Consider the following 15,005-nt stretch of genomic DNA (forward strand, 5'->3'; position numbering starts at 1 on the left):
CTGGTGCTACCAACTCCTAATCATGAACCTTCAATAGCTGACATACTAAAAAAAACCAAGAAAAGCTCATACATCACAACACAATGCTCAACACACCAAGACCTACTCCTATTAGTTCCTTAGTAGCCTCGAAATTCCTCCTGAATCTCATACAGATCCTGTGTTTTCAGTAGTACAGGCCCATACTACCTTCCACACCTATCCGTAGTCGATTCAGAATTCATCCCAAGGTCCTAATTCACTGCACTAGACCACTCCTAGGTGTGCTAACACCTACTTCCCCTACAAGCTATAACTAAATTCTTAGGCACTCCTCCTAGGATTACCCTCGCACTCGCACCACCGGTTTCTTTTGTGCATGCTTGTTGTACACAAAACGAGATCAGATAGACTGTCAAATAATCGAATCTACACTAAGTCCACAACCAAACAAGGAACAGGAAGTAAGGTGGAGTCGATCATTCTAAGTCTATTCAATCCCTACCATATCAGGAAAGCAACTCCCTATATCATAAGGCATCACAGAAATCAGACATTTCTATTCAACAGTTTCTAAAGAACCTTATCCACTAGCATGCTTTTCTAACAATCCATATATCAGCAAAATCAAACTCAGCAAACATAACAAGTATGGGTATTTTGGGAACCACTCTTCTGTTCGGGCTCTGGCTGACTGAACACATCGCATCTTCCTGTAAAACCAAAATTAGGTCAAGGTCCACATTCCTGTTCCAAGCCAACAATCAAATAAGAACATGACAAGAGACCGAGCCCATGTCCCTAACCCAACTCTTTTATTATAATTTCTTTTTCAAAAACATTTTGAAAAAACTCTCGTATCCTAGTTTGAGACTGGATTCACACAAGTGTTCCTCCAATTCGCTCAAACCAGGGCTTTAATTCCAACTTGTAGCGTCCCATTTTCACAAATAAAAATTTTCATTTTTATTTAAGTAAATCTTCCCAATTATAACTCCGTTATGGAGAAAACTGATTATTCCAAATACATTTATAAAAATCAAATATTAAAGCGCAGGAATCTTCATTGTTGCTGATGAATGTGTACAATCACGCCTTCACCTTCCCATGGTGACCGATGATACCTGAAACAATAAACAACTGGTAAATATAAGGAAGTTTCCCCCAAAATACCCCCATACGATAAACATACAAGCTTGCATCGGGGCCACTCAGCCATCGGGCTACAATACTTAATCATTCCCATTGTGACTATCACTTCTGAACAAGAGTTGCCTTTTTTCCAGAATATGTCAATATGGTCCCTTTCCAAAATTTACACCATACTTCCAACTGTCCATGAGCAACCAATCTTTGATAAACCTCAGAATGTCCTCGACAAATGCTTAATCATTTTAGTCATATCCAGTTCTAATCCTTTTCCCTCTTAATGCCCTAGGCATTTGGAAAATTTAGAACGGATAAATATTATAGCACATGTAATCGATCCTATACTCGAAGCATATGAGACACGATTCATGATGTCTTACATAAAGACATGATACTTTACCAGTCTTTTGCTAAAATATTTTTTATTTGCCATGTTCTCACAATTCGAACTATGAAGAGGGATGCCGTAATCATAATCGAATTTTGAGAATGCAACATATATAGAATTTCCTTATGTTGAACCATTCCAACATAACATTCATATATATCCTTGACTAAAGTTGATTGAAATCTCGATCTAAGCTTTTATAATTGGAATGAAGTATAATTTCCTCTCCCTTAATTTTAGCAAAACGACTTTTCAAACCCTACAACTTTGCAAATTTGAAACTTTTGTTTTCTATAATTAATATTGCTAACTTGCAACACTTAACATAATAATCATGCTCCCACTAACATGATAATTATTATTTAACTAGCATAACACTTATGCTCCCACTAGCTTTGACATGTATGCAGAAAACATCTGGACTTCTAGAAAGCAATACTTTATTGACTTTCTTACCAAAGTTCAAATTTCTGATATGAGATGCTTTGATAAGACTTTATCAAAATCATACACCTTTCCTTAGATAGCTCACATGTGTGTCTAAACAATTATGAAGAGAGATGTCATAATCATAATGTTTAGACCTTTTGCCATTCTCACTAGTCCATGTTAGTGTGTCGGTTAACCACACACGCTCCACTAACGACTTTGAGAATGCAAATATCACAATTGTTATCTACTTAAAATTCTATTTAGTGAAAGCGTTTCCTCACCATCATTTTCATGAATCGGAGAGAAACCTTATGACACTTAGATTTTATGGTGCATGTGTTCCTATCCATGTGAATTTGTCAAAACCATAATCACAAGACAAGGTTAGTGACAAATCCAAGCTCATATGGACTGAACTTGTTCAATCTTAATTTCTTGTTACCCGGCAGCACAAGGGCCTACCATTGCTTCCAGGTTGTTATGCAAACAATTCAGAACTCATAGAACTCACATACATAATCAACCAACTGGAATGACACAGATATAAGAATATGTCAACATGATAGGTTACAAACCTCAAATTGTGGGCTAGTGATTAACAAATACTCTTGATTAGTTCTTGAAACTATTCCAAGATCTTTAAGACTCTCACTGACCTCTTGACATATAAGATTCTCTTGTCAAGAACCATTCCTTGACAAAGCAAATATTCAAGAGTTAGTGCGGTTTCTTATCAAGATAAACACTTCACACAATCAGTCTTAGTTGGTCTTTGTTTTATCCAAAACATCACAATTTACCAATTTCAAATGTAAAAAAGTAAGAAAACATTTTACTCTACATTTGATAAGTGTTATGAACCTTTCTTAAGATTATGTCACTCAAGGCTCGATCTTGGAGTATGACTCTAAGACTTGATTTTTGGAACGAAGTATGATTCATCTTTTGATTTAACCATTTCAACAATTCATGATTCCTCTTCTTAGCCATACAAATGCACTAAGATGTCCTTAGAGGATCAATTGTGATATGGTTTCATAATCACCAAGATAATCATAAACCAAGATACTCAGGTACTCTCCCATCTTTTCAGATTGGAGAAACTTTTATCTTTTCTGCCTAATTTGATTCTTCTTATTCGTTCTGCCACACATTGAAACTTTTCCAATGATTCAGAATTACGCTTAATCTTGTAAGTATAACCATATATACTAAACTTTAGTAATTCATAACGAATAATCTTATTGACCTTTGTGGTGGACCAGACCAGCACATAACCTAGTCTACCCAATCCCCTAGTCCTTCACTTGACTCACATATACATGTGAACAGGGAATCAGTCTTAATTTACCAAAGATGAAAATTCTCATTCATCACACAATACAGGTTGTATGATTCCAAGTTTCTATCCAACTGAAACTTGGGTGATGAGAATTTGTCCTTATTTGGTAAATTATGACATTACCAAAAACGAAAGAATCAAATCTATTTTTCCAATATCGCTATCAATGGAATCATATAAACAACAAATTTCCACTTATGCCATTGTAAGGAAAATAAATAAAATCAAAACTTTTCTTTTATTTTAAAACTTGCGGAAAAATCTTATCCTTACAATGTAAATACATATGGAAAAACTATGTTGTTATCTATTCCTAAGCAATATATCATAACTCTTAAGCAGCAGCTCAAAATTCTGATCACCGAACTATGCGATCGAAATCCATCTCTTCGCGATCAGAATCGGCTTACTCTTTCTTTAAGCTTCCTTACTTTTCTTGATTCTTCAAAATCATCAAAATGTAATTACATTACATCATGTATTAAGAATCTCCAAACATGAACTTAATAGAGTTAGATAGTGGACTTTACCTGAAGTAGAGTCAAACTTTTGACTTTACTATCTTTTAGACATCTCAGGTAGTCAGGTCAGCTTCGCTTCCAATGCCCCTTCTCTTGGCAAAAGAAACATATGGACTCTTTGGAAATGATACACGAGACTATCTCAGACTTAGCCTTTCTCTTTACCATTGGGTCAAACGACTTGACCATGGCCGATCCCTTTCCATTGGGAAGAGAAAGCTTTTCTGGACTTCTAATGTTACCATTGTAAATGTCCATGGAAGTTTGGGAAGTGGATCTTCAAATTTGCTTTACAAGTGCTCCAAATCATCGTTGATTCAGCAGCAACAAGCAAATAGGTAAGATCGATAAGGGTCATGACGTAATCTGTCATCAGGGAGTGACTGAAGAACCAAGTCAACAGCCAGCTACCTCGAGACTTCGAGACCCAACTCTCCCATCCTGTCAATATGTAACTTCATCTCCAAGATGTAAACACATATAGATTTTGCTTGCCAATAGAGATTGAGTGACCTTGAACTTTTCAAGTCTTTGAATTTGTGGGTTAGGGAGAATAATTGAAGGAGGTGGAGGAAGTGAAGTATGATTTCCAGTCCCATTAATGTACAACAAGGGATTAATCTTTCACCTTGATTGCCATGTGGGATATCATCTTCCTAAGGAAAACTTTTCCAAAGGGATAAGGAAGACCATAGTTGTCTGAACTAGACATCTATGAGGGAGAAATTCAAGTTTAGTTGATTTTTAGTCCTTAATATAACACCCAACATGAAATATTAAGGCTAGTACCCAACACAATATTTTATAACTTGGAAGAGGGATGCCGTAATCCAAGCTACAAAATATTTGAAGGTAGGTAAATGACGATTTACCAATTTCCACCATGAAAAACGAAATTTAACATTAGGTTTTAATTGGATTGAAATTCCTAGATCCTTTGAGATTCATTGAACTTTTCAATGGCATGTTTAAATATCGATTGTGCCCTTCAAGTTTTTGACTGGGATGCCGAGGATCACAAACAAGGAGTGAATAACCATGCAAACTAGCTTGGTACACCCAATATTACAACCACCTAACCAATGTGCCGGTTAACCACACACGCTCCATTGATCTATGATTAACATCAAGCTACCCTTTGCCACACATTGTCAGTCCCAGATTAGTGTGTCAGTTAACCACACACGCTCCGCTAACGACTTAACAAGGTGCAAAGTGCAATTTCATGGGTTAGCACCAAATTCACATTTTCCTAAGTAACTAAGATTGGGAATTTATAAGTGTTTAGTTACTTAGTGTTTATCATTATACTTTTAATGAAGGGAGAATTTAGAGTCCTTTCCAACCCGTTCGGCTAACGACCCTCCACCAGTCAAGGAAGCGGTGGGTGAGTGCACACCCATTAAACTGCCATTTTATAGGCAGTAACCTTATACCCCCTTATAGACTGGCTTCGTGAATGAGGCCTACTAACGGTAAGACTGACTTTGTTCTTATACATATATATAAGTATTAACTTTTAATATTATAATAGTATAAGGGTGTATTTTACACATTTAAAATACTTGGTGGTTTAATCTATTAATTAAACTATACTCTTAATTTAATTAAACTTAAACCATGTCATTATGGAGCTATTAACTCTTTTAATTAAACACTTTAATTAATTTAATGAAGTCCATAAAGTTTGAATTTTAACTTTTAAAATTCTAAGGGTTTGAATTAAAGTATACATGGGGGGTAACTTTACAAATTCCAAAACTTGAGGGCAAGTTTTGAAAAATTCAAAAAACTTTTCAATTTCATAACATATGAGTTTAATATAGACTTTTAAAGACTTTAATGAACAGACTCTTGAACATCCATAACTTGAGGACAAGTTATGGAGTTCATAAAACTATTTATGAGAAAAATGACTCTTCAATTTTATAACTTATGGCTTTTAATGATTCTTTAACTAGAAAAACTTTTGGATTTCCATAACTTGAGGACAAGTTATGGAATCCATTAAAAATCATTAAGATCATCAATTCAACTAACAAGCATGTCAAGAAAAACTATGATCTAAATTAAACTCATATGAACAAGACAATTCAAATCATGTAATTAGCCTAACCATTAAACTAATACAAAACATGAAACTTTTGACATTATCTTTTGAATTGGATTAGCATGATCATTACTACATCAAAAACAGGTTTATAAGTTAAAAAATAACTTAGGGTAATGATCCTAGTCCAATTCCAGCCTTAAAACTCGAATATATGTTGTCGGGGGGTCCAACTCGTCGAGTGCATGAACCAACTCGACGAGTTGGATGAATTTGTTCATGAACTCGTCGAGTCACACACTGGACTCATCGAGTCTGCTGTCCAGACAGAAAAAATTCTATTTTTTCAGCTTTTTTCAGCAAGTAGCATCAAGTATAATTGAAAACAACCCTAGGCTCTAATACCACTGTTGGGTTTTAGTATACTACAACATCCTATGGTGCACATACAACCCTAAATACCTTGGATCTATGTTTTCACTAATTATACATGCAATGATGTTTCCAAGGTATTAAGCCTATAACTAGCATGCAATTGACATGAACAATATAAGATACTAGTTAGGATAATATACCTTTTGTTGTAGCTTGAATCCTTATTGTATTTGGCCTTAAAGAGCTTAGCCCCAATAGTGTGGAAGCCTCAAATGGAATCACAACTCACCTAGGACAAAGGTGACTCTTGAGAGATAATCTCCATGCACCAAAAACACCTCCAAGGACTCCAAGAACTTGTGTAGGCGTTTTTTAGGTTAAGAGCACATATTTATATGTTGGATTTCAAGGGTCATGGGTATAACCCAAATCCATACTCATGGGTTTTATGATCCATGGTTCATGTAGCCCAACTCTTTATGTATCCATACATAAACTTGGTCCAACATGGATTATAAGCCCAACACATATAAATATAACTAATTACCATAAGTAGTCCCTATAGATTTAATTAGTCTCTTTTGATCACTAAATTAATTCCAAATTAATTCTTGATCAATACTAATTAAAACATGTGATATTAATATATTATAACTTATAATATATTAATAAATCATATATAACCTCTTCTCTCAAAAGTCCATCCTAACAAATTGTCCTGATGATATGCAACCCAAATGGACCATGCTATTCTCGGGTCAAGTACATACCAATTATAGTTATGGGCTTAGACATCTAATCCAACACCTACCGCCTCAACCCAACCGCTCTACCAGAGCTATCGTGCCTACGGCTTACAATTGGCCCGCACCGGGTATCTTGGCCTACAGCACAAAGCAGGACCGCCTCAACCCACTACTACCATATTTCGACATATAAACAATCAAGGATCAAGTAGGCACATAATACAGTCAAACATCATGCATACAACTCACTACCGCCTACTAGTCCTCTCACAGCAGACAATCATGCTACCAGCTAACCTCCATGGAATGTGTACCCATAAGTGACCAGAGGTGAGATAGCCACTTGAACAGATGATCCTACTCTAGAGCCACAACCAAACAAGGAATAGGCAAGAAAGCCTAGATCAAGAGTTCTCACGCTATCCTACATGACCACAGACAATCCCTAGGGCACTCCATTAGATGATAACCAGCAAGGACAGATAGGTATACAGATCTACAGATCACTACCGCATAGCAACATCCTAAATACAAGGATACAGATCTAACAGATCACTACAGCATAGCAACATACCAACTACCAGGATAGAGACCTAACAGTCTACAACATAGAAATATACCAACTACCAGGATACAGACCTAACATGTCACTACAACATAGCAACATAGTACTTACCAACAATCCAACGAACGCATAACCGTATATACTCAGAGGTGAGATACTCACACGAACATTTGACCCTACTCTAGAACCACAACCAAACAAGGAATAGGTAAAAGAGCCTAAATCAAGAGTCCTCAGTCTATCCTACATTATTATATACAGTCCCTAAGGCGTCCCTCTACTAACAGATAACCAAAACTAGTGGGTCGGCATTGGGGCCTTCGACCCACGGTATAGTGAGGCAAAACTCACCTGAATCGAAGAACTCTGAATACTGCGTTACGATCCCTTTCTCAACACCGCTTGCTCCCTCGAATCCACTAACACCAAAACCAGATAGAATTTCAGTCAATAGCCCAAAATCCTCAAGTTTGACCCAAATTCAAACTTGGTAAAAAAGTCAATGTTCAACGAAATTCAACAGCCATCAGACCCTCACGACGTGACCATTTATGGCTCACGTCGTGAGCCACTTCAGGACAAAATAGTCGGGTCTCACCACCCTCATGACATGACATGCATCTCCTCACGTCGTGAGATCCGTCTGAATGTCATATTGCTCTAAAAACTTCTTAATCCATTAAGCCATTAACACATCTTGCAGGAGACTTCCTAACACTTAAAGGATTATAAAAATCGATGCTTTAAGGTCTTGTATGTCCAATACAAGACTTGAGCTCAATCTAGGTCATTTATGAAGAAAATGAAGTAATTTCTCATGCATAGACTCAAACATCCTCTAAACTCCACATCCATGACATATAAGCATCAAGGGACCCTAAGGACCCATAAAGTTGCCAACTTTATAGAGTCCCAACACTCTCACTCTTAAGATCTTGCATAAATATGCATAAAACTTTATATCTATCAATAAGGAAACATTAAGCTTGGATCTTAATTACTCTCATTGGTCCTGAAGTGTAGCTAAGGGTTGCAAATGAAATTTCCAAGCTGAGACTATGCTTCCATGGTGATATATTCCTCTTCAAACCACCAAAACTCCACCAAAAACTCAAGAAACAAGTAGAGGCTATGGTTAGGGTTTTACTGAGTTTAGGGACGAAGGAGGCTGGTTTGGAACTCTAAAATGAAGTTTATATGGTTTAAATACGATGGAAGCCCTAAAAGATTGTGGGTTTGGGTTGCAGTTTATCTCACGTCGTGAACTCTTATTGCTCACGTTGTGAGCTCAGTTTAAATCAAAATATTCATTTGATCACTCCTCACGTCATGACCCTTCTATGGTCATGTCGTGAGCCTTGATTTTACCCAAAAACCATGTCTTTGACTCCTTGAAGCCCTAAGCCCATCCAATCTGGAAACGGGGTGTTACAAAAAGTTTACCAATTCCTCAGTTTGAGTTCAACCACACCCGAGAGTGTGCTCAAATCCCTCAAACCAAGGCTCTGATATCAACTTGTAACGTCCCAAAAATATCAATTAAAAATTTCAATTTTAAATAAGTTAAAACCATTCCTTTATTGTTCCAAAAGCCGATCAGAGTCAAGTATTCACAAAATATTAGAGTAATTCATAAACATTCAGTATGGAATAAATCTCCGAGGGATGCAGTGTGATCAAGTCGGGCCCTTCGTTTTGAAACCAGAAGTACCTTAAACATTTTGAACATAAACTGTAAGCATAAAGCTTAGTGAGTTCCCCAAAATACCACATACCATACATACATTGCCATGGGTTGCCCCCATGGTCTTTCCTTGGAATGTCATGGGCTACCCCCAGGGTCTTACAACCAAGTGCCATGGGCTACCCCCATGGTCTTTCCTTGGAATAGCATGGGATGCCCCTATGGTCTTACAGTCAAGTGTCATGGGCTACCCACATGGTCTTTCTTGGAAATGTCATGGGCTACCCACATGGTCTTTACCGTCAAGTGCTATCGGCTACCCCTATGCTCTTATAGTCAAGTGTCATGGGCTATCCCCATGGTCTTTCATGCAAGTATAACAAAGACAACTAGCATCATACATAATATAGTGAGAAGATTCACCTAATTCAGCTATCAAATAGAAAACATGAGCTAGAGATGCTAACCCCCGGACTCCGTACACTATCAATTCACCAAAACATCCTTAAGTCAAAACCAAGGTAAAAATTCAACCCGACAAGTCCTTATACTAAGAATAACTCTTATAAGGGCAAAATACCATTTTGCCCTTCCCGAGACGTATCCTAACAGTTGACCAAAAGTCAATGGGTCAAAAAGTTACGCGCTGCGTACTCCAGCTCTATGCATGGCGTAGAGCCTTACTTCAGAATACAGGGTCCAACCAGGCTGTGCGTTGCGTAACCTTAAGTACGCCCTACGTATGCCTCCAGATCAAAACTTCATTTTAAGCACTTAATACATTAAGACCTTTCACTCAAAGCTATAATCTAATTCCTACTAGCTGCATATAGGATAAAGTTTCTAACTTTATCCATTAGGATGGTCCAAACTGATGGGTTTTGAGCATAACAACAATTCCTATGTGTTCTTGCAACCCTAATGCTTTGGATCTACGTTTTCTCTAATTGAACATACAATAATGAACAACAAAGTACAAACCCTAGATCTATGGATAATAATAAAAAATTCACATAATAAGGGTTATAATACATACCTTTAAGATTGTTATTGTAAACAATCTGGAATCCTTGCCTGAAAGACCTTTGGTAGCAAGCGCCACAAGTGTCGCGCCTCTAATGGCTCACAAACAAACTCAAGCAACCAAGGAATACTATAGAGAGAGAGGAGTAGATCAAAATTTCGGCCAAGACACTTGGAATGAAAGGTTAGGCCGAAATTTACCCTAAGGAGGGTTTATATAGGTGTTAGGAAAGTATTGGATAAGGCAAGTGTATCCAAGATAACCTTAATCCCTTAACTTCCTCCCTACGGCATCCAAGGCACCCTTAGAGCCCAAGGAAACCCTACGAGCATCTAGATTTTGTTCCCCTACTATAGGGAGGTTCTAGAATTGTCCAATGCTCAACTATTGAACATTGTCACCATTAGTCCCTGCAGTTTCAATTAATTCCTTTAATCCCAAAATCAATTCCAAAATTATTTCTGATTAAATATTAATTAAACAATATGATTTCTAATTAATATATTATTTCCATAATACATTAATAAATCATTTATTTTGATTTCTAATTAATTTATTAACCAAGTAATAAATTAATAAATCATTCTCCTCTTTTTAAAAGTTGTCCTATTCAATTGCAAGGTTTGAACACAACCCAAAAGGACTGTGATACTATCAATTTAAGTATATACCAATTATAGTTATGGGATTAGACACCTAATCCAACACAAACAACCAAGATCTAATCTTTAAGTCCCAAATGGACCAAAAATGCATTTTTCTTAACTTAATCCTTTTAGTCCAAGTCTCCAACCTTCAGATCTAAATCAATACGGTGTTTAGATGGATAAAGTTTCCAAATTTATCCATAAAAAAGTCACAAACTTTCAAGATCTAAACTTTATGCACTAAAATGACCAAAAAGTGGCAAATATGACAAATGACTAGATCTATGAAACCATTGAGAAAGTTAGAAGCTTTTTCCTCACAAAGGTCCAGGAATTATGCAATCTTGTTGGATCTATACTTGAACACTTCTTCTATACACTTTGCCACCACCTAGCTCTTCAAGATTCAACCTTCCAATGGAGAAATAAATTCATAAATGATTCCAAGGCTCAAAAACAGGTGAGAGGAGGCTAGGGTTTCTCAAGGAATGATCTTAGGTGATGGAGACTAGTAATGAGAGGGTTTCCCATAAGTTAGAGCCCTTAAATAGGGCTCAAAACTAAAGATGTAGGGTTTTGGTCTTCCTAGATTACGCCCTTTGTAATCATAAATTATTCCATGTATAATTCATTAAACCCCCGTTACGCCTTGCATAATCCAAAATCTCAATTTCCACTTCAACTTCAAACAACCATAAATTCTTAGTTTCAACTCCTTTTTCAGCGTTCTTTATATGCACAGAAAGGTATTGATGAGCCCTACAATACTATATAACTATTTTTGACTTAAAACATACCAAACTAAAATTCTTAATTCATGAAAGAAGTCTGAAACATTATTTTTCCCATTTTACCCTTTGACTCCAAAACACAAACCAAGAGCTTGGGTCACATAACCAAAATTATCCACATCCAATAGGGTCTAAACCCTATTCCCTTGCAGTCCAAGCCCTTTACTTGATCCATTTATTGTCCATAATCCCAAAATAAGAAACTTCTCGAAACAGGATGTTACACAACTCCTCTGGACCCTTTGTGAGTATTTAAGCTTCAAGCTTTATGATTCCTTGTTGCTAGATCAACACTTTTATGCATTATTATCCATGTTTAGGTTATTTGGAGTGTTGGGATTCCATAAAGTTGGTAATTGTATGGGTCCTTAGAGTCCCTTGGTGGTTAGTTGTGCTAGATCTGAAGTTTGGTGGAGTTTGAACTCATGCTTGATGGTTTTGACCTCCTTTTTATTCATGAGTGACCTAATTTGAGCTCAAGGCTTGCATTGGGCATGCAAAACTTTAAAGCATCGATTTTTATGGCTTATGGGGCTTAATCCATTAAGCTACCCAATAGCCAGTTCTCACGATGTGACGAAGTGACTGTCACATCATAGCGATTGAAGACCTCACAACTATTTTGTCTTTAGTTGGCTACGACATGACCAAGAGCGTCTCATGTTGTGGAGAGTCGTTGATCGTTGACTTTTTGACTAGTTTGACTTTGGGTCAAACTTGAAGGAATTGGGTTGTTGATTAAGGTTCTACCATGCTTTTGATGCTAGTAGGTTTGCGGGAGCAATCAGTGTAGAAAGTGAGTGTGTCACAGTGTTTCTTGGGTCTTCGATTCAGGCGAGTTTCCTCACCGTACTTGTGGGTCGAAGGCACCAATATTGTCCCACTAGATTGTGTTATGTCTCCTTGTGTATAGGATGTTGCTATGTTGTAATGATCTGTTAGATATATATCCTTGTATGTTAGGATATAGGGGTAGTGGTATGCTTGTTAGAGTACCAATAGGTTAGTTATCGTCTAGTGGAGTACCCTAGGGGTTGTATGTAGTCATGTAGGATAGCCTGAGAACTCTTGATCTATGCTTTCTTTCATGTTCCTTGTTTGGTTGTGGCTATAGAGTAGAATCATTTGTTTGGGTGTCTATCTCACATCTGGTTACATATAGATATGCATTTCGTGGAGATTTTTCGGTAGTGGCGTAGTGTGCTGGGAGGGGCCTAGTAGGCGGTAGTGAACTGTTCAAACGGTATATTCATGTAGATAGTTGTATGTGCTTATGTGTTTTCTTTATTTCTTTTTTGATTATATATGTTGACATGTCGTGGTGAGTTAGGTTGTGGCGGTCCTGCTCCGTGCTGTAGGCCAAGATACCAGGTGTGGGCTGGCTCTAAGCTGTAGGCACGGGAGGGGAACCATTCGTAGACTGGAGGTTCAGGGCAAGCGGTTGGGTTGAGGCGGTAGGCCAACATACCCGGGGGCAATCCATTCTTTGTGGCTATGGGCCCGGGGGCAATCCAGTCTTTGTGATTGTGGGCCCGGTGTGTATGCATTGTATATGTATTATGGTGTGGTATTTTGGGGGAACTCACTAAGCTTCGTGCTTACCCAGTTGTTTATAAATGTTTTCCATGTTCCATTGGTGATCATGGGAAGGCGAAGGCGTGACTGTAAATATTCATTAGCAGCAATGGAGATTTTGTGTTTACTATATTACTCTGATTTTTAAACAATGTACTTTGGAACAAATGGTTTTCTTATCTTGGATTCTATATATGCGAAGTTTTACCTTAACTAAAAATGAAAAAATTTGTTGTGAAAATGGGATGTTACATTTATAACCGTTGCACTTATCGACATGTATAGCATTTGCGGGGGGCTCGACTTTTCGATTTTCCTATTCTGTTCTTCAACGTTAAGAGCAATTGCAAGTTGGAATTCAATGATTTTCGCATACATGTATCACAACGAGGGTAAAAATGTGATTAAGGTGTTCAACGAAATGATAATGACCAAAATACCCCTGACAAAAAATAGTTTTATAAACTTGTTATCGGCTTGTGGTCATTCGGGGTTAGTGGAAGAAGGGATTAGGTACTATAATTGTATGTTAGACGAAAATGGTGTGCAGCGGGTCACGGAGCATAATGTTTGTGTGGTGGATATGTTGGGTAGATGTGGGAGGTTGAGTGAGGCTTATGAGTTTATAGAGAAGATGGTTTTGATAGATGAAGGTGTTTTTGGGGCGTTTTTGAGTTGCTGTAACTATTATGGGGATGTTGAAATGGCGAAGAAAGTAGGTGAGATTTTTTTTGATTTGGAACCTAAAAAGGCAGGGTACTATGTTTGTTTAGCGAATGCTTATGTTGGTGTTGGAAGTTGGAGTGATGATGTGAAGTTGAGAAAGTGTGTGGAAGATATGAGGTTGAAGAAATCAGGAGGTTATAGTTTAGTTGATATCGATTTATAATGAATGGTGATATATAGTCGACATGATAAAATAGGCATTCAAGATTCATTTTAACACCAAAAGAAAGGGATTAGGAAAATGTAAAGGTAACTCCTTCCTTGAGTAAAATATATTGTAGTGTTGGTATCTTTTAAAATATTTATGTTCTATTTTATTTGAAAAATATGGTAATTTCATTAGTAATAATCATACATATTGTTTCTGAAAAAGGAAAGTAAGAAGATATCATTAAGTTCGGATGTTGTGGATGGAGGCTTGAGCATAAGTCCTAATTTATTTGTATAATTGTATGTGTTTTTTTCTATGAACATTTACATTCTTACTAATGAAAATGATATATTTTATTTTAAGTTGATATATTTTTTCAAAAATAGCTATATTTATCTTAGATTTTGTTCAAGTCTATTTTCTCAAAGGGTCTTTTTTGTTTTTGCTCCAGACCTTGAATATCATATATGAGATGTAAATCAGCAGCTGCATCAACTTGATGAGGTGAAAAGTGTACGCTAAATATCACTTCATTAACCTTGTAACCACTAACCATCATATTCTATTTCTAAAGATATAGTTTAAACCAGGGAAATCTCCAATAAAGTCTTAGAATTTTGGCTCAAATTACATTTTATTTCTAAATTATTTTTTAAGGGTGGATGTGGAGCGAATGATAATGCTTTAAGCATTGAAATCATGAATGTCTCCTTGTATATTCTCACTTTCTATATGGTCATTTCATATTTGTTATTATTGTTTTCAATTCAGAGTATTAACACTTGACAATTTAAAAGAAGTTGCATACTTTTCAAATTGTTTATAAATAGTGATTTTGTGTCATGGACTATCAATATTAT

General features: G+C 36.7%; 1 pseudogene; it reads left to right on the top strand.

Annotated features, from left to right (window-relative positions):
• Positions 1-13,545: 13,545 nt before the first annotated feature.
• Positions 13,546-14,157, top strand: LOC145139311 (pentatricopeptide repeat-containing protein At4g19220, mitochondrial pseudogene; annotated as a pseudogene).
• The last annotated feature ends 848 nt before the right edge of the window (positions 14,158-15,005 follow it).

This window comes from Lactuca virosa, chromosome 9 (assembly GCF_052849685.1).
Source record: "Lactuca virosa cultivar CGN04683 chromosome 9, Lactuca_virosa_CGN04683_v6, whole genome shotgun sequence".
Lineage (NCBI taxonomy): Eukaryota > Viridiplantae > Streptophyta > Magnoliopsida > Asterales > Asteraceae > Lactuca > Lactuca virosa.